Here is a 20,890-nt window from a genome sequence, read left to right on the forward strand (position 1 = left end):
GTTTTAGCGCTCCCTTGAAAAGGGTGAAAAAAAATCAGAAATTGGTTGTGCTACTCTCCAAGCACAGGTGAAGGTGTTCTGTTTTAACTGCAAACTGTTTTCAAATGAAGACCAGACTTGATTAGTCACCAATACTAGTCAGAAAATGATTACGTGAAAGCACTTCTGGAAAGGATTGTTGCTACAATTAAATTTCTTGCTTATATTTATAGTACATTATAAGTAGTACAATGATATGCTATTTAATGTAACCTTTTCAATCTTTTTTTATTGTTTTATAATGAATACAGTACAATAAAGAAAAGTGAATGAAACCAAAAATACAATATTACATATGTACATATATCAAGATAAAACTTCAAACAGTATAAACTCGATTCCCCCTCCAATGCACTGGATGAAGACAGAAAATATATCAAAATTATTTTATATATATATAAAATTTAAAAAACATCCGAGCCTATTCTACTAAAAAAAAAGAAAACTAACCCAAAGTAAAAACATCTGAGCAGCTTATCCTGAGAGTTACATATATTTTGTAGCTTTTGATTCCTACCGTGAATGAAAAAAACTAAGGTAAGACTGTATCTCATCTGGAAGAGTGAGTACATCTAATCACATTAAAAACATTTACATCAAATGAAAATAAGACATAAATGTTCACCATGTATCTTCAAATTTTATCGATGAATCAAATAAATGATATCTAATTTTTTATTTAACATAATTTAAAGTCACTTTATTCTATTCAATGAAGGGTGAGGCGGGGGGGGGGTGCAGGATGGGGTGGGGGTGGTGCCTATGGGCCCACGTGGTAGTTAATCTGCAATTGTTCATGATCGATGTTGAGCTACTGATCTCTGGCTAAATAGGCAGATAGGCAGACAAGGTTAGTTTTGTATTAAATACATTACTTAACACTCACCTATAAACATAGTTTAGATGATTGAAATATTCAATGAAATAAAAGTTCAATATTGTTTGACCTGTAAATTATGTGCACAGGACTAATTTTGGAGATCAGCAACTTGTGCTTCAAGAATGCTGAATAAACACCTGATCTAAAATCAGATCAGCCTGTCTTTTTGGGGTTCTGATGGCCCTGATGTAGACAGAGAAAATCTGTGGAGAGTGGTTGCTGTTTATTTCCATTCATGTAATTCTTCTGTGAAAATAAGCTTATAGGTGGACCGGTTATGGACAAGAATTAGAGGTTAGTCAAAAGTGGGAGAATTAATCATTCAGCTGGGGGAACTCAACAGGTCAAGCAGCACTAGTAAGAGAAAAAATATAATTGTCCAACTGAAAGGTTTCCAGTCTTGACTAAGGATTCCAACTCGAAATGCCAAGCATTTGTTTTTTCCTGCTAATCCTGCTCCGTCCATAGGATTCCCCCAGCTGGTTGTTTTTGCTCCAGATTCCAGCATCTACAGTCTTTTGGATGTTTCCAGTCAAAGTGGGTTACTGCTTGGGCTGAAGGCCATTTTTACACAGCCTGGAGGGAGATTGCTCATCAATTCAGTATTCTCACCCAATCACCTTAGTTTCTAGAATTCAAACAACTGGCAACCCAACAAACTGGCCAAAAAAAAAAGAGGAAATAAATAAATAAATAAATAACATTAAAAGTTAATAAAAATGTAAAATTGCCAAAGTAAATATTCTCCAGAGCAACATACAAACTCTTGGTGAAGATTATTCAGCAAATATTCAGCCAGCAGAGAACTCTGGTTGTGCCCGACCGCAACAACTCTTTGGATAAAGTTGTGTTTGAGTAAAATGACATTGCCAGGATGAAGCATAGGTTGATGCCGCTTACCGCTGGGGAAACTCTCTCAAAGAGGCTCCCTATCCCTGCCTAATAGTGTCTTGATATTTGTCTATTTGTAATCACTTTAGCCTTTGGACAATTATATAATGCTCTTATCCAATTTATAAAATTTGTTGGAATCCCCAAAATCTTCAGGACTTTAAATAAATAATCCCATTCTAATATATGATGGTATTTTTCTTCTCTGTGCCATATTTAATAAACTTAAACACCTAATGATATTATTCACTGATCCATTTTTAATAAAGCTTGTTTGGTCCATAATAATCTGTTTAGGTAAACATTTAGCTAATCTGTTAGCTATTAATTTTGACAAAATTTTATCATCTGTATTCAATAATGAAATTGGTCTATATGAAGATGGATGCAAAGGGTCCTCCCCTTTTTTTGGAATAAACTGTTATTAACGCAGTTTTAAACAACTCAGGTAAGTCCCAAAGATCTTCCATTTGATCTAATAATCCCATAAATATAGGGATTAATAACTCTTTAAATTCTTTATAAAATTCTGGATAGAAATCATCCTCCCCTGGAGCCTTATTGTTTGGTAGAGACATCAATATATCATATCATTCTGTAACTGAAAATGGATTTGTTAACTCTATTTTCTCTTCTATATTTAATTGTGGTAAAGTAAATTTTGACAAATATTCATTTATTTTATCCCTATCTTTCAAAGATTCTGATTAGTATAATTTCTTATAAAATTTCATAAACACATCATTCATACCTTGTGCTTTATAAGTAAGATAACCCAAATGTTCTTTTACAGTTACTATTGTTCTCAATAATGGTTCAGTTTTCAGTTGCCATGCTAACATGTTATGTGCTCTCTCTCCCAACTCATAATATTTTTGTCGGGTTTGTCTTATATCCCTCTCTACTCTATATGTTTGTATTGTATTAAGTTTCAATTTTTTAAAATCCAATATTTCCTTTTCTCATCATTTACTTGATTTGGCAATTCTTTTTCCATCTTTATTATTTCATTTTCCAAATAATTAACTTCAAACATGTATTCTTTTTTAACTATAGCCATATAACTTATTATTTGTCCTCTTAAATCAGCCATCAAAGAATCCCAAACCACAAAATTATTAGCTGCAGAATGTTCATTCAGGTCCATAAAAAGTTTTATCTGTTGCCTTATAAATTCCCAAGAATCTTTACTTTTCCATCTATAACCTATATTTAGCTCCTCCTTCAGTAATATTGACGCAAGTATGATGTACTGCTGCAGCAGGAAGCAGACACAAAACTCGAAAAAGTCTGTACAACAGGCTTTATTCAGTTAAAAGTCTCTGCTACAGTGGTAGCTGTATTGGTGACTCTTGAGTGACTGGCTCGGGAGGGCCGGCTCAGGATTATATCACAGGCAGTTGACTGACGGATGGCTGGGTGGGCTATGGTCTATTTAGGTCAACAGCCCTCCAGTGATCTTCCTGCAGGTACAGAGATCGTCCCCTGCAGTAGGCTAATGGTGTATCAACACAATAACTAAAAGTGAATGATCAGACAATATCCTCGCTTGATATATTCAATATTATAAACTCTTGCCTGCAATTGAGCTGAGTTTAAGAACATGTCTATACGGGGATATGTCTTGTGCCTACAAGAATCAAATGAATAATCCCTGACACCAGGATGCATCCTCCTCCAACTATCAAAAAGTTTCATTTCATTCATAATTTTTTTTGCATCTTTTATTACCTTCTTTTTAGTCATAACACCACCTGATCTATCCAGCTTCGAATCATAGGTAAAATTAAAATCTCCTCCCAAAATTATTTTCCCCTTTGCATTAGCTAACTGTATCAAAACATCTTGCATAAATTTTTCCATCGTCTACATTTGGTGCATGTATGTTCATCAAAGTCCAATATTCAGAATATATTTTGTAATTTAACATCACCTACATCCTCACTTTATCAATCATTACATACAATATTTCAACTGGTAAACTCCTTTTTATTAACATCACCACTCCTCTAGCTTTGGAATTAAATGAAGAGAACACCCCTCCTATCCAATCTCTCTTTAATTTCATATGTTCCATTTCCGTCAAATTAGTTCCTTGTATAAAAACCACATCTTTTTTTTTCATATAACTCCATAATCTTTTACTCTATCAGATTCTGAATTCTATTAATATTAATACTAATAAATGACAATTTCCCTGCCATTAGACATCAGGATTAAAACCTATATCTATCCAGTGTATCCATCCAACCCAACCCTCCTTATATAAAATATTGCGAATGTAAATATTTCAGGCTAACAAACAAAAAGGGAAAAGATAAGAAAACAAGAAAAGAGAAAAAGAGTTAAGGAGGAACCCCAGAAGAACATGATGTTAAAGCATCTCTATTCCCCTGATCTATATGGGATGCAAAGCATGTCACATTGGTGCCCATGATGTAGTGGTCAGCATCACATTCCCCACTAACTCACTCAAAGCACCATACCATCCCTTACTATAATCATATCAATAAACCTCTTAATCCATTAATCTTACCCAGTATAATAGATCATGCACAATATAGGTTAAACCTTCCTCCCTCTTCAAACTCTTAAAACTCTATATATTTTCAGTTACAGCAAAACCTCTCAATTATATAATTAATTCAGGTATCAACAACCATCTGCTGATCTTTAACAGGCAATGAATCAGCATATACCTTTCCTTCATTAGGCTCAGTAAAAAATCTATTCCTCCCTCCTGGGATGAATACCTTCAAAACAGCTAGATATCTCAAAACAAAGGCATAGCCTTTTTTCCACAGTACATCTTTAACTGGATTAAACTTTTTCTCTTTTTCAACAAATCAAAACTTATATCTGGATAAAAGAAAATCTTATTTCCATTATAAATCAAAGGTGATTGTCTTTCTTTGGCTTGTTTTGTTGCCAACTCCAAAATCTTCTCTCTTACTTTGTATCGAAGGAATCTGACAAGTGTTTGACAGGACCTTTGGTCAGGCTGAGGTTTAGGTCTCAGTGCCCTATGGGCTCACTCAATCTCCAAATCTCATTGAAATGCAGCCTGACCCAAAGATTCCGGTATTCACGTTGCAAAAATCTTTTCTAGTCTTGACCATCATCCCCTTCTTTAAGTCCAACAATCTTGATGTTATTCTGTCTACTAAAATTTTCCACAACATCAATTTTTGTGTTAACTGGTCATGTTTAGCAGCTGCCTCTGCATGTACTTTCTTCATTTGCTCTTTAATGTTTTGAATCTCAAACTCATTCCCTTTAATTTTTCCATCCACTATTTCAAATCTAGTGTCCACTTGTTGCATTAATCTTTTCATCTTATTACCATTCTTCCTTACTTCATCAGTTAACACTTCCATGGATAGTCGAAAAATATCTACATTTGCTTTAATTCACCAGAAGATAAAGAAGCTTCTGCACCATTTTTTACTTTTTTTTCTTGATTGTAGGTCGTTGTTGCTCTTTCCTTTGCTTTTCCAGATCTTCTTCTTGATCACTGGAGCTGTGAGTGTCTGGAATCTTTTTTTTAATATCCTCCATTTTTTTGTGCTCTTTGCACATGCGAGGAGTCACGCATTCGCAGAGTCACTTCTTCACCCGATGTCAATGGCCCTTGTCAGGGGAGACCTTGTGCAGCAGTGTCCAAGGTTTCACCAGTTACTGACTGCTCTCCTTTGGATGTTACTTTACAGACAGCTCCAGGATCCTTTCTTAAGGTAGGCCTCTCTTCTTTTTCTTGTTCGGTTTCTTGTCAGGCCTTTATCCTTCTTGGGTGGCATTGTTAATATCTTCTGTATGTCTTCAGACAGTTCTTTGTTATATTTTCTGTAATTTTTATAGTCTTTTCTGTCACTTTTTCACAACTTTTTCGAGGAGAGCAGGGATTATCTCTAACCCCACTTCATCACGTGGCACGCCCCCTGTAAGTGTCTTTATTTTTATTAGTATTAAGTGTATTGATGAGGCTTTATCCATAAACTTGAGGCAGGGGTGATAATTATGATGGTGGCACAGTTAGCCAAATGCAATTACAACTCCAGTGACAGGGGGTTAAATTTAAATTTAGTAAGTTACAGATATTGCCTCTTTAAAGTGAATTTTACATAATTAAAGACTACAATACTAATTTTTTTCCAAATTCATATTTTGCACTCTCTTTTGCCTTTTACACTGTCTAATCTTAATGCATGTGTATTAATCATTGTTAAAGTGTGTCTCAGTCAACTGTAAAATTCGCATTTCAAGCATCCATGATGCCCATAGGTTTCAGATACCAGGGATTTTACTGTACTAGGCTGTTAATTTTGTGCCCATATTTTTGGTAACTCCAACATCTAAGATACATAAGGTGAGTACTGTTGAAATGGTTAGGAGAGGCTATTTGAAAAGGTAAAGGTTCCATTATTGTCACTTAATACTACATTTAGAATGCAGCATACATGAAATTCTTTGACTTTTGTCTACTGTAAGGCAGACAGAGAGTCATCACTTTGTCCAGTGCCCCTCACAGAAAGCTACAGCACCTGGTGTTCTTAGGTGGTCTCCCCTCCAAGTACTGACCAGGCCTGTGCCTGCTTAGTTTCCAAGATCAGACAATCTTATGCTATTCAGGCTATTTGGCTTCTGCCAGAATTGCACACAAACAATTGCTTTTTTTGGTATGCACACTTGCTTTCCAACAGTACTGACATTTCTTCCAGGTTGATGTGACCTGCAAGAAGAGCATATTAGAAATATCTTCTACCCTAGCTTCTGTCACTTTTGTCCCCTGCCACAATCTACTGAATCTCTACCTCCTTTTCCCAAACCTCTTGCTACACCTATTTCATCCCTGCACCTATCACTCTCCCTCTTCCACCCATTCCGATCAGAGGCTCCCCATAACCTTCTCCCAATATTTCCACATGCAGTACCTCTTCTCAGTCATCTAGTAATTCACATTTAGGCTACCCCACCTAGATTACCTGCACCTTGCAATACTTACCAATATTCCCATGCCCGAGGCATAAAAGGATATGGACCAAATATGAAGAAATAGGTATCTGGATAAATGTAATGATCGACATGGACAAGGCAGGCCCAAGGGGTGGTTTCAGTACTGCTCTATTCTATATGATCTTACTGATGTCTTCTTAATGTTATCACATCTGACAATGATCAGATCCATTATTCCTACATTGTGGAATATTCCTACACTGTGGAATTTTCTTGTTTCTTTGGAATTCCTTATATTCTCTGCCATGAAGCATATTCTCTTATCTATTTCCCAAGGGTTCTTGCTTATTGCTATTCAGGTCTTAAAATTAGATTCATGCAGATCCTTACACCTTTCCTACAAGGCCTTCACACCTTATAACTATGCCTGTATCCCTTGATATTAAAAACCCACATACCTTTTAGTATACTGTGAGCCTTTTTTTTATTATGAATCTTCAAGCTGCAGTATATTCTTCACCATTTACTTTGCACCAGAACATGGTTGATCCATGCTTGCCTCTTATTTTCCAACAGCCACGCTGACCTTTCAAAGCTCTGTGTGACCCGTCAAGCTGAAACCCTGGCTACTGCAGCCAAACTATGAGGCAGAGCATACTGAGCATTTCTTGTCCTCATCTGGTTGGTCGAGAGGCTCTCAAATCACCCTGATGGCCTATATATAAAAACATGAAATAATGTAAAAATATTTTAAAAATACCGAAACTTACCATAAATTACTAAAGTTAATTTGAAACATAAAAGATAACTTAAACAAACAACTTACCTGTGATTACCTTTTTAATCAAAATTACCCAGCCTTACGTGGATCACAAGAGGAAATGGTTGATGCTTTGGTTTAAACAATGTCCTTTTCACCTCTGAATTCAAGTTCAACTTAGACTGTTGGGATGAAAGCCTTACTTCCTGGCTGTTACAATTAGTGAAATAAGTTGGAGCCACCAAAAACCAGTTTAAAGCTGTAAAAATATTTCACTGAAGAGGAGTGGTACTCAATGTCAGCCTTGTTGTTGTGTGCTGCTAAGGTTATTCTTTACAAGTTGAAACTGAAGGCCATAATTCAGATAATGAAAGAGGGCTATAACTTCAAAAATATCATTTATAGGATGTATGGATATCCAGGCAAGGTGAATATTTATTGCACATCTCAAATAGTCATTTCAAAGTCAACCACGTTGCAATGGGTCTGGACCATAACTGGAAAGAACAGCTGATTTCCGTTCCCGAAGGATATTAATGAAGGAGATGGATATTTTAAGAAGGCAAGCTTATACTTTTGTCTCAACATTCCTACACTCCTATACTTTAAATGTCCATCGTTACTGAAACAAGGTGAATGAACTTGTGGCACAAAACCACAAAAAGGGATATAATTTAGTGGACATGATAGAAATTTGGTTGCAGGATGGAGATGTTTGGGAATTAAAGCATCCAAGGATGTTGGGAAATTCAGAATAGGCTAGAAGGTAAGGGAGTTAGGGAAGTTCTCTTAATTAATAATGAGATCAGGGAAATAGTAAGAGACCATATAAGATCTATGGAGAAGAATGTTGAATTTATCTGGGTAAAGATTAGGAATTGTGAGAGGAAAAAAATAATTAGTGGGAATAGGCCACAAAATAATAATGTTAGAGTATTACAGGCAATGACCCAATAAATATCTGGTGCATGTAAGAATGAAACTACGATTTTCATTGGGAACGTAACCTTGCACAAAGATTGGAGGAATCAAGTAGGTAATGTAATGTCCAGATGGCTTATATAACAAGATGATTCAGAATGTAAGGCCAAAGCTGCAGATAATAATCTACAATAATCTAGAAATTATAATTTCAATTTCAATTTACTGTCATGTGTATACAAAACCCCCTCACCTTTTTATTCAGGTATCTATCTGTTTTTTTTTCTTATTCCTGATGAAGGGCTTAAGCCCAAACATTGATTACCTTTTTGTTCCTATGGATGCTGCATGAACTTCTGAGTTTCTCCAGCACGCTAGACCCCAGAATCTGCAGATTTTCTTGTTTAAATAAAATGAAATACTTGGCTTTATATGCCCTGTGAAGGCAAACAAAGAGTTGCCATGATTTTGCACAATTTTTGAAACAAGAAAGAAAAGCAAAAGAGCATCCCTCAGTAACATTGAGTGACCAGGGACCTCACTGCCTCTTACCTCGGGTATCCTTGAAACCACTGTAGCAACTCCACAAGTTGTTCATTGGTGAATCTTTGTTCAAGACCCCTTATTCAGATTGCACTGCTTCATTCGCTGGTTCCAAATCCCCGAAGCGTTGAGAAACCATTCCTGTCGGCTTTCCATTATACCTCCATAATTCCTGATCCTGATTCCTGGCTCTCAGAGCCTTGGCCTGTGGCCATTGGACACCAGGCCTGAGCTGGAGCCCACCGCAGCCGCCACACTTAGCTCCTCATGTTCCAAACAACAACCCAGCAGGAAAGAGAAAAGCCACCCTTACAGCAACATTTCCTCAGCTTTGCTCTGACTAATCTGGATCCATCTCTGAATTCCTAACCTCAGAGCTCTCCCCAAATCTGCTCCTGGTGATCCTCCATCCAAGAGAGCAGAATTCTGAAAGTTGGCAGAAGAGAGGAACCTCTTCAAACAGGCTGCATCAAAGCACATGACCCCCAAGAAGGTCTCTGGCAAGGTCACATCCAAATGAGTACCTGACTAAGCAAACCCAATCCTTAGATCAGGTGAATTTGTTCTGGCTTATCTGGTTTTACGTGTTTTGTTATAATGTGAAAATCATTGTACATTAAAATTTGTTCCCATGTCAACAGTGCCTTAATTGCTGTAATTGAATTATTGGGTTATTAACCTATTGTTATAAAATATGAACCAACTTTATTACTTGAAAAACAACAAATAAAATGCAATCTGCATGGAATTTGTAACCAATTAAATTTATTAGCAGTTAATTATCAATTTGTTTTCAAAATGTACAACCTTCAATTGGGTTGTGACCTTCAAACTGCCATTTGCAATTTCTAGATTATTGCAATAGTGTGCTGCTGCTTTGATTTTACGTTTTAAATCACCGGGCTACATGAGATATCTAGAATGTAACTTCCTCTGTGGCAGATAATTTATCAAATTCATTGGAGAAACTCATTGTCCATTTATTTCATATTCACTACACTTTCCACCAGATTCAATTTGCATTAACAGCAGAATCAATCTGGGAGCCTTCAGGGTCCTTGGCAAACATTCACTGAGTACCTGCTTCCAACATGAGAATCATTGGAGGGAATTTTTCAAAGGGCATAAGTGCACAAGAGAAAAAATCTTCTTTATAATTGAGTGACATGATTCCTCACAGTTGCCAGGGCAACTTATCTCAGTGCCCTTGATGAGATCTCATGGGTCTGGGTCAAACACGTGAATGAGAATTGTGAAGGTCAATTGGTCTTAATTATTTATGTACACAAAATAGTATTATTTTAAATGTTATCTCTTTGTTCACTGTTCTGATGACAAGTTATGCTTCGGGTCCATTGACTAAACCACATACATGGAGTACTTTTCATATAAAATAAGTGGTTTTGGTTTTTATTGAAATGAAAGTGATTTCTTTTTCAGGCTGTTATCACCAGTTCCAATATTTTCCTTTCCCTTCAGTCTCATCTCAGATTTGCAAAATTATTGTTTTCCTGTATTTGATTTATGATGTCAAAAATAAATTCCCCTAAGATTTAAAATTTTCAGCATGTGTAAAAATTAATCTGGAATGTTGACCATTTTTCCACACAGACTTGATTAAATTATGATTCTGTTTAAACCAGAATGAAAGATTCACCACATATTCAGACCTACAGTGTAATTTGTTTATTAGCAAAAATGTCAAATGCAAATTTAGAAGTTCAACCTATCCTTTTATAGTCATAGTAAATTGAGCTTGAAGACTATCAAAAAGCTGGAATAGTATCTTAGCAAATTTCTTTGTAAAATGTTTTCTATGATCTAAAAATACCTCTATAAAGAGAACCCAATATAAGGGACAGCTATTTCATCTTAAATAGATATGGATATAATGATACAGTAATTTTAATTGATGTCAAGCACAATGCAATTTTTCTTTATTTGGAGATGAGAGTATGTTTTTTTTTGATCTACACAAGGAGAATTGTTATAATTTGATGTAGAGAACTTGATTTCCATCACACAAACAGCAAAATTTCAGTTTTCACATAGCAGGAAGACTTTAAAGTGGAACTAAGGTAACTATATGACACATCATAGAGTAGAAAACATTCAGTTCGTGGTACGAACAGTTTAGTTGCAATCTACCTCAAGATTTCACTGACTCATTTATAGTGTCAGCCGCCTTTGTCTTTAGCAAGTTAAGATAACATCGCAGTTTCTTGGTCTCATTTCAAATATTATTGAGGTCCCTCCTACCTGGGATGGATGTCCATCCTGAGTAAAATTTATTGGGTCACTGGGAATTCACTGGTGAAGTGGCGTTAATCATCGCAAGTGCCACTTTAACTGTCACACATGACATACAAGTCTGAATCAGGGCTCATAACAAAAGGAATGTTGTCACCTTCAGGGAATTTCTCAGACAGACATTTCTTGAGAGTCGCTTTTTCACTTAAACTGAACCCATACTGTCATTTCTGTAATAAGAGTAGTAAAGAAAAACATTAGAAAAATTATTGGATAGGATCCAGCATTTGATATTCTGATAGCAATGCTATCTCCTTATATGGTTCATATATTACCTTACATATAAACATCAAAACTAATTAGGGTAAGTTAATGAAGTAATGTTACAATCACTTTTGTCACAGGAGTTTACAACAGAAGAAATCATTATAATAATTAGATTTTCTACAGTTATTGTGTAAAATGAAGGGTTCAGTGCAGTAGTAGCCATTCAGTTCTGTGCAGCCGACCTCTCTAGAATGGACTGCTTCTTGAGGATGGCCTGACATCTTGGGTGCAGTGGTGAAATATATATTGTTTAATTAGCCCCATCAGGGTTCTCCAGATGATAACATTTCTTTCAGACTATTACAGAGTTCCTTTCTGTCCCCTTATTCCAAGAGAAACATCAAACAGATAGCACTTCCAGCCATCTGCCGCTCTGAAGCTTTTGTTTCAGTTCCAACCAGCTGCTCCTGCTTGTTTCAGCTGTGACTGTTCAGCCTCTCTCTCTCTCTCTCTCTCTCTCTCTCTCTCTCTCACTTGCAAAAAATCCACAAGGGAATCACAATTACTGGAATTTCCCATGTATTTAACTGGGATTGTAAATTTTTGAAATCCCTATTATTATTTCTATGCAATTCAATTTTATTATTAAGACATTTCTTCTCATGATTGTTTAACCCAATTACTGCATGTGGTTTCTGCTTATTTATTATTTCTTGGGACATTTTTAAAATTGTGTGTACAGGTGAATGGAATGCAGGATCAGCAGTTTGGTCAGCTACTGCACAGCTCCAGCAACTTGTGTTCAATCATCTATGTGCAGTTCCACGTAGGTTTTCCCCTGTATTCCAGTTTCCTTCCACATCCCAAAAATGGAAGGTCATTTGATTATTTTAAATGACCTCTGGTGCATAGGGGTCTTGGACATGTGACAGAATGGCTTTGCAGGGAAATAAGTGAGAAATTAAATTTATTGGATTGATCTGGGAATTGTCATTATCTTGATCGTTTGAATGACTTTGAGAAATATGAGAAACTATTGCAATTATGTTAAACTACTGTAACAAGTTACATTTGGAAATGTAATGCCTGTATTAAGTTTAATTCACAAATAATTAAGCACCTGATTATATACATGCACATATTAATGAAGGGGGGGGGGGGTTCAGGTATATGCAAAAAAGCTTGCAAGACACAATGGATAAAAGAAGAATTTGGGTTTCTTAACAATCTGCAATCTCTTTCAACTCTGGGGCAGAAAGCTAATCTGATTGCATTTGTCCATGAGGAAAGTGATGGGTGTCTTCTCGAAGAATCTTGGCACCGCTCAATTACCTGAGGCAAGCCCAAAGTGCAGACTGACTGATCTCACTGATATGATCTGGGGCAAACTGAAAGGGCCCTTCAAACAAAATCAAAGGGATTCAAGTTGTAGGCTTGACTGAAACTGGTATTGTGGAAGTACCTGTAGGTAGCAAATCTTGTGAAGGAGGTAATACAACTTTGTGGCAGTTCTCTAGAGAGCAATAGCATCTTATTCTCAAAGAGCTGCAAGTGCTTTACTCTGGCCCACTTAACTCAACTGAGAAGAGAAGGTTTTTCATAAGCTCACATCCTTGCATTTTCTCTGGAGTTGCTCTGCTTTGTCTTTCATACTTCCTTTGCTCCCTCCTTCCTTATCTCTTCCTTATGCTTGCTCCATCATTCTCTGATCACTTCCCTTCTTTGTTTTGTCTCTGCTTGCCTTCTTTTACCAGAGCAGATTGACACCAAGATGAGAAAGTTCCTTTACTAGGAGCCATTTAAGAGAGCTATTTTGAAACTATAATTAACTGTTCCTCTTTCTTACAAACAGAATGCCAGCCAGAAACTCTTGCAGTTGAAAATTACTCTAAACATTACTGAAAAGACCCACCAGTGAATTGTCTCAGCTGTGGTGGAAACATGAAGTAACATTGTGTTCAGCGCTTGACGTCCTGCTTTGCGGAAACTGCCAAAATGTTTGGCCTGGAAGTCAGCCTGAAGAAAACTGAGGTCCTCCATCAGCCAGCTCCCCACCATGACTACCAGCCCCCCCACATCTCCATCGGGCACACAAAACTCAAAACGGTCAACCAGTTTACCTATCTCGGCTGCACCATTTCATCAGATGCAAGGATCGACAATGAGATAGACAACAGACTCGCCAAGGCAAATAGCGCCTTTGGAAGACTACACAAAAGAGTCTGGAAAAACAACCAACTGAAAAACCTCACAAAGATAAGCGTATACAGAGCCGTTGTCATACCCACACTCCTGTTCGGCTCCGAATCATGGGTCCTCTACCGGCATCACCTTCGGCTCCTAGAACGCTTCCACCAGCGTTGTCTCCGCTCCATCCTCAACATCCATTGGAGCGCTTACACCCCTAACGTCGAAGTACTCGAGATGGCAGTGGTCGACAGCATCGAGTCCACGCCGCTGAAGATCCAGCTGCGCTGGGTGGGTCACGTCTCCAGAATGGAGGACCATCGCCTTCCCAAGATCGTGTTATATGGCGAGCTCTCCACTGGCCACCGTGACAGAGGTGCACCAAAGAAAAGGTACAAGGACTGCCTAAAGAAATCTCTTGGTGCCTGCCACATTGACCACCGCCAGTGGGCTGATATCGCCCCAAACCGTGCATCTTGGCGCCTCACAGTTTGGCGGGCAGCAACCTCCTTTGAAGAAGACCGCAGAGCCCACCTCACTGACAAAAGGCAAAGGAGGAAAAACCCAACACCCAACCCCAACCAACCAATTTTCCCCTGCAGCCGCTGCAACCGTGTCTGCCTGTCCCGCATCGGACTTGTCAGCCACAAACGAGCCTGCAGCTGACGTGGACTTTTACCCCCTCCATAAATCTTCGTCCGCGAAGCCAAGCCAAAGAGAAAAAAAAAAAGAGAAATTTTCATTTATTCATGAATCACTACATCAGTTTCTAAGGGAATGTTAGGTACCTAAGCCAACATTAAGATCATAACTTCATTAGTTTTAAAACAGTTGTAGAAACAGACAGGGCTTGTCCACAAGTTAAAGTCCTTCATTAGGGCCAGGAATATTTTAGCAACATTAGACAAGATCTAGCAAAGATTAATTGGAAGAGACTGTTTGCAGTTTAAGGAGTATCTGCCAAGTGTGAGACCTTTAAAAGAGCGAGGGAAAATTCAGGGAAAACACAGTTAGTAGAGCAGTTAGCATAACACCATTATAGTGTCAGAGACATGAGTTCAAATCGAGCACTGTCTTTAAGAAGTTTGTACATTCTCTCTGTGTCTGTGGGTGCCCTCCAGATGCTCTGGATTCCTCTCACATTCCAAAGACTTATAGGGTTATGGGTTAATTGGTCACAATGTATTTGGGCACCAAGAGCCAGAAGGGCTTTTTACTGTGCTTTATCTCTAAATCAAATTAAAATATGCTCCTGTTAGTGCGAAGGGCAAGATTATTAAGATTAAAGAATCACAGATGACCAGAGATATTGAGGATCTATATATGGATTCATACTATGTGGAAATAGGTTCTTTGACACAACTTGACCATGCCAACCAAAAAAATTAGAATAGGCATGAAGTAAGCTGTCACTTCCCATTTGGTGCTATAGTCAGCTCATGATTAGGCAAAAGCAGAGTGGTGAAGAGGTGAGGGTTGGTTCGTCCATTTTTAGCATTCCTCCATGGTTTGTGTAGCGGTTAGTGCCATGCAGTTATAGCGCCAGCGATTGGGACTTTGGTTAGAATCCTGCACTGTCTCTCAGGAGTTGATACATTCTCCCCATGTCTTTGTGGTTGTCCCGGGAGATCCGTTTTCCTCTCACTGTTTAAAACATACTGGGAGTTACAGGTTAATTGCATGGAATTGGGCAAGTCAGCTGAAATGGCCTGTTACCGTGCGGCATATCTAACATTTTTGCCTAGTTGAATGCTCAGATCTGGAACAAATGAATCAATCAATTCTTGGCCCATCATCAGGCATAAAAGTTGAAAGACTGTCTCGATGACTATGTTGCCTAGCAGCTTAAGAATCTGTCAGCCCTCAGTCAAGTAATTTTATCTCTTGCTGTCAGAGGGTCAACATAACAAGAATGTAATAAACATGACTTGCCAAAGTCACCTCACACAATCAATGTTAACATTATCTGATACAGGACATTCCAAGAATATGTTCTATAACTTAAATCTCAGCTCAGTTTAATAATTAAATAACTGCCATAAAGTTGTTGAGTATGGGAAATGGAAGATTAAGTCTATTTTTGATGCTGTTCTGTGAGTTGAAACCAAATTCTTACAAGACGTTCCAGGATCAAAAGACATGAATATAATTCTCAAAAATATCTGAACTAGAGATTGTACCTGCTTTGATTTGGTTCCATTTGGTCCTTTCAAGTTCTGCTCAAATATTGAATGTAATAAGAAAGTGTTTTGTACATTTGCAGTCTTCTGCCAAATAATTCACTGCTGCTTGGAATAAAATGCACTTTGGATCCGATTATCCGCCAAATACCAGTAAGCAATCCGCTGATGTGTTCAAGCACCATTTCAGTGATTGGAATGATCATTTAAAAATTTACAAATCCTCTTGTAAAATATCCCCAGGTGCTTCACAAAAAATATTAACAAACCAATTTAATTCTGAGCAGTGTAAGAATATACTGGAGCAAATCACCAAAATTGAAAGCATAGTCTTTGATTACTTATTTGTAAGAAAGAGGGAAAAGAAGAGAAGTAATTAGGAAAGAAATTTTTAAAGCTTAGGGCTCAAAACAGCAACTTACTCCAAATAAATAGAATTTCAATAATAATGCTGCTTGTGGAACTTGACAGCACATATCCATGCACCAGCTCCACAAATAATGCTGTGATACTGTGTAATTTATCTGTCATCTGATATACCTAGCAGAAATTGACCAACATTGACATGGTTTGTTTGTGATTGCCATTGGGAACCATTGTTTTAAAATCCACACTTTTTGATTGTGCTTCCCATAAGACTTGCGATTTATATACTCACTCACAAGATGCCTTACTTAACCATATAACCATATAACAATTACAGCACGAAAACAGGCCAATTTGGCCCTTCTAGTCCGCACTGATCCAAGTACCCTCCTCTAATCCCACTTACCAGCACCCTGCCCATATCCCTCCATTCCCCCTCCCATCTATGTACTTATCCAACTCTTTCTTAAATGACAAAATTGACCCTGCCTCCACCACCTTTCCTGTAAGCCCATTCCACACAGTAACCACTCTCTGAGTAAAGAAGTTCCCCTTCATGTTACTCCTAAACCTTTGCCCGTCAACTCTCAACCCATTACCTCTTGTATCCATCTCTCCTACTCTCAATGGCAAAAGCCTTTCAGCATCAACTCTATCTATCCCTCTCATTATCTTAAACACCTCTATCAAATCCCCTCTCAGCACTCTACATTCTAAGGAATAAAGACCTAATTTGCTCAATCTCTCCTTGTATTCCAGATGCTGAAACCCAGGCAACATTTTTGTAAATCTTCTCTGCACTCTCTCTATTTTGTTAATACCCTTCCTATAAATCGGTGACCAGAACTGCACACAGTACTCTAAATTTGGCCTCACTAATGCCTTGTACTCTCCTCTCCAAAAGGAAATATTTCCCCACCGTGCTGCAGAAAGATTTAGGCCTGTGGGAAAATGTACATGAATATTTAATTTCACATATCACTTTGTTTTAGAATTCCTTGTCCTGAGAGCTTCAGAAAGGAAAAGTTAGGGTTTCGTAAGAACATAAGAAATAGGAGCAGGAGTAGGCCATCCGTCCTGTCAAACCTGCTCCACCATTCAATAAGATCATGCCTGATTTGATGATGCACCCATCTTCACCTACCTACCTTTTTCCCATATCTATTCATTCCCCTATGATGTCAAAATCTGTACAACCTTGTCTTAAATATATTTGGGTTCCACTGCTTCAATGGGCAGTGATTTCCATAGATTCACCACCCTCTAGGATAACCAGTTCCTCCTCATCTCTGCTCTAAACCTACTACCCTAAATCTTAAGGTTATGTCCCCAGGTTCTAATCTCCCCCACCAATGGAAACAACTTACTGCACCTACCTCTATCTTATCTATGCCTTTCATAGGTTTATCCATTTCTATAAGATCTCTTCTCATTCTTCTAAATGTGAATGATTAGATTCTCATACAACTCAATTTATCCCATGGATTAATGCTTTTTAGAATCAACCTGCTAAGCCTCCTCTGTACCACATCCAAAGCCAGTACATCCATCCTCAAGTAAGGAGACCACCATTGCATGCAGTACTCCAGATGCGGCCTCACCAGTACCTTGTGCATTTGCAGCATAATCTCATTGCTACTAAATTCAATCCCTCAAGCAATGAAGGCCAACATTGCATTTACCTTCTTGATAGCCTGTTGCACCTGCAAACCAACATTTTGCAATTTATATAAGTCCTTCTTCACAGCAGCATACTGCAATCGCTTGTTATTTACAAAAAAAATAAATTTTCCATTTTACTTTCCAAAGTGGATAACCTCATATTTATTAACAACATACTTCATCTGCCAGACCCTTGCCCATTCACTTAACCTAGCTTTATCTCTCTACAGACTTTCAATATCCTCTGCAAAATTTGGCTTTTCCATTCAATTTAGTGTCATCGGCAAACTTAGATACTTAAATAACGTCCACCTGCTCCTCTCTATCTACCACACTTATTATATTCTCAAACAGGATCTTCCTTTGCTGACTCCACGCTGTGTCTGTCCGATGGATCTATTTCACTCCAGATGCCTCACTATTTCTTCTTTAATGATAACTTCAAGCACTTTACAACTACAGATGTTATACCAACTGGCCAATTTGCCTACATCCTTTTTTGAATAGTGGCATGAAATTTGCTGCCTTCCAGCCTGCCAGGACCTGCCAGAGTCCAGAGAATTTTGGTAAATTATCCACAAAGCCTCGACTATAACTTCTGCCATTTTGTTTCAGTGCCCTGGGATGCATTCAAGGGACTTATATAGGGACTTGTATATCTTTATAGGTTTTCTCAGTACAACCTTTTTAGTGATAGCTATTACATCCAGATCCTCACCTCCCATCCCATCCATACATCTGTCTTTGGTGTGTTCCATGTGTCCTCCACTGTGAAGACTAACACAAAATAGTCATTCAAAGCCTCAGCTGTTTCCTCATTTCCCAATATTGATTCCCCCTTGTCATCCTCCAAGGTACCATCCACTCTTTTGCACTTTATATACATAAAAACTTTTACTGTCCATTTTTACATTTTGTGCTAATCTTTTTTTCATAGTCTACCTTCCCTCTCTTTATTGCTTGTTTTGTGGTTCTTTGTGAGAAGGGAAGGGCTGAGAATCACTGCTCTATATCCAATTGTTACTGAAATATTTTGCTTGAGAAAAATTGTCATTTGGCACATTTCCTTTGGAGTTATAAAACTGTGCACATAACGAGTCAGTTAGGTACGATTAAAGCAGTGGTTTTCAATCTTTTTCTTTCCACCCACATACCACCTTAAGCAATCCCTTACTAACCACAGAGCACCTACAGCATAGGGAATACTTAAAGTGGTATGTGAGTGGAAAGAAAAAGGTTGATAACCACTGTTTTAGTTTGATGCCTTCCTTTATCTCATTAGTTATCCAAGACTGGCTGTTCTCACCCTTACTGTCCTTGCTTTTAATTTGAATATACTTTTGTTGAGCACCATGAAAAATCTTTGAATGTCTTCTACTGTTCCTCAGCCATCCCTCCATAGAGCCTGTGTTTCCAGACTACCCAAGCCTACTCCTCCCTCATCGCCTTGATATTTCCTTTGTTCAGGCATAACACACTGGTTTTTGACCAAACTATTTTACCCTCATTTGTATGGGAAACTCAGTCATACTGTGATCACTCATTCCAAGAGGATCCATAATGACAAGATGGCTAATTTTACCTGTCTCTTTACATAGGACCAAATCCAAGATAATATGTTCCCTTGTTGGTTCAATAACATGCTGTTTAAGAAATCCATCACATATGCATTCTATTAAGATCTCTTCAAGCTTACCTCAACCAACCTAATTCACTCAGTGTATGTACAGGTTAAAGTCCTGCACTATAACTGTTGTTCCATCCTTACCTGTACCACTGTAATGCTATTATTGTGTTGCTATAATTAACTCCCACCAGTGATTTTTTTTCCCCCTTTACTAGTCTGAATTCCTACCCAGATGGATTCAACATTTTTCTCCTTACATCTTAAATCATGAGAAGTGAAAGCTCAAAGGCTGTTTCTGCAGGCAAAAGCACTCATTTAACACTGAACGTTGTGAAAATTTTTAATCTGACTGTCATATATCTTTGGAATTCTTTTGTGAGGCCTCAGCCAGGGCCAGCCCTTCAATTATAACACAGAAAGAGGCATCCTGTCATGAATAACCAACTTAGTGTTTTACATGTCCCATTTTTAGTCAGCTCACATTGATTTTGGTATAAAATAGTGTATGTTTGGATCCACTGACATGTGGATATCTTCTAAGTATTAATATTGATGATTTTGTAAGACTATTTTGAAGAAGAGGAGGTGAGTTATTCCTGGTATCTTGGTGAATACCTATCTGTTGTGGTGGAACATATAAGTGCAGGTGTGGCCTCACCTCACTGTACAGGGTGGTCCGCCTCTGACCCTGTAACTCGTCCCCATAAGATTCCCAATAAAGGCTGATACCTGCTGGTTACCTGACACCAGGGCCCCGGTGAGTCCGTCAACGACTTTGTGAGGGTTGATGGAGTTGGAACAAGCTTGTGGATGTGTAGATTTGACCATGGTGGTCTATCAAGAGGAACTCATCCACCATGGGTTAGTGGCCAGCTTCTGCTCAAACCACATTCACGAGCTACTCCTGGAGAAGGGCAATCAGCCCCTACAGGAAGTCGTACAGCTGGCTTGATCACTTGAGACAGCACAGAAGAATGTGGAAACCACCAGTGGGAAGCATAGCTGCCATCATCTTTAGTCTCAGGGACCTTAACTGCCACTAATTCTGCTGAGCACATGAGGTGCAATGATTGCAGCCAGTCCAAGCACCCGAGGAAGTACTGCCAGCCCATAGCATGACCTGCTTAATCTGCAGGAGGAAGGGGCATTACACCAAGGTATGCTATTCTAAACCTCCCTCCAGCAGTGCCGCATATGGACTGCGACCCACATCACCATCTTGGATTGACCCACTTCCGGCAACCAAGAACCAAATGGCGAGAACACGAGGAAGACGACATGGATGACATCACGTCTGGCATCTCTTCTGGACTCACTGTGTATGATCCATTGGGGTGTCTATCTTCAGGATCTCCAGGGAGGCC

Source organism: Narcine bancroftii, chromosome 1 (genome assembly GCF_036971445.1).
Source record: "Narcine bancroftii isolate sNarBan1 chromosome 1, sNarBan1.hap1, whole genome shotgun sequence".
Lineage (NCBI taxonomy): Eukaryota > Metazoa > Chordata > Chondrichthyes > Torpediniformes > Narcinidae > Narcine > Narcine bancroftii.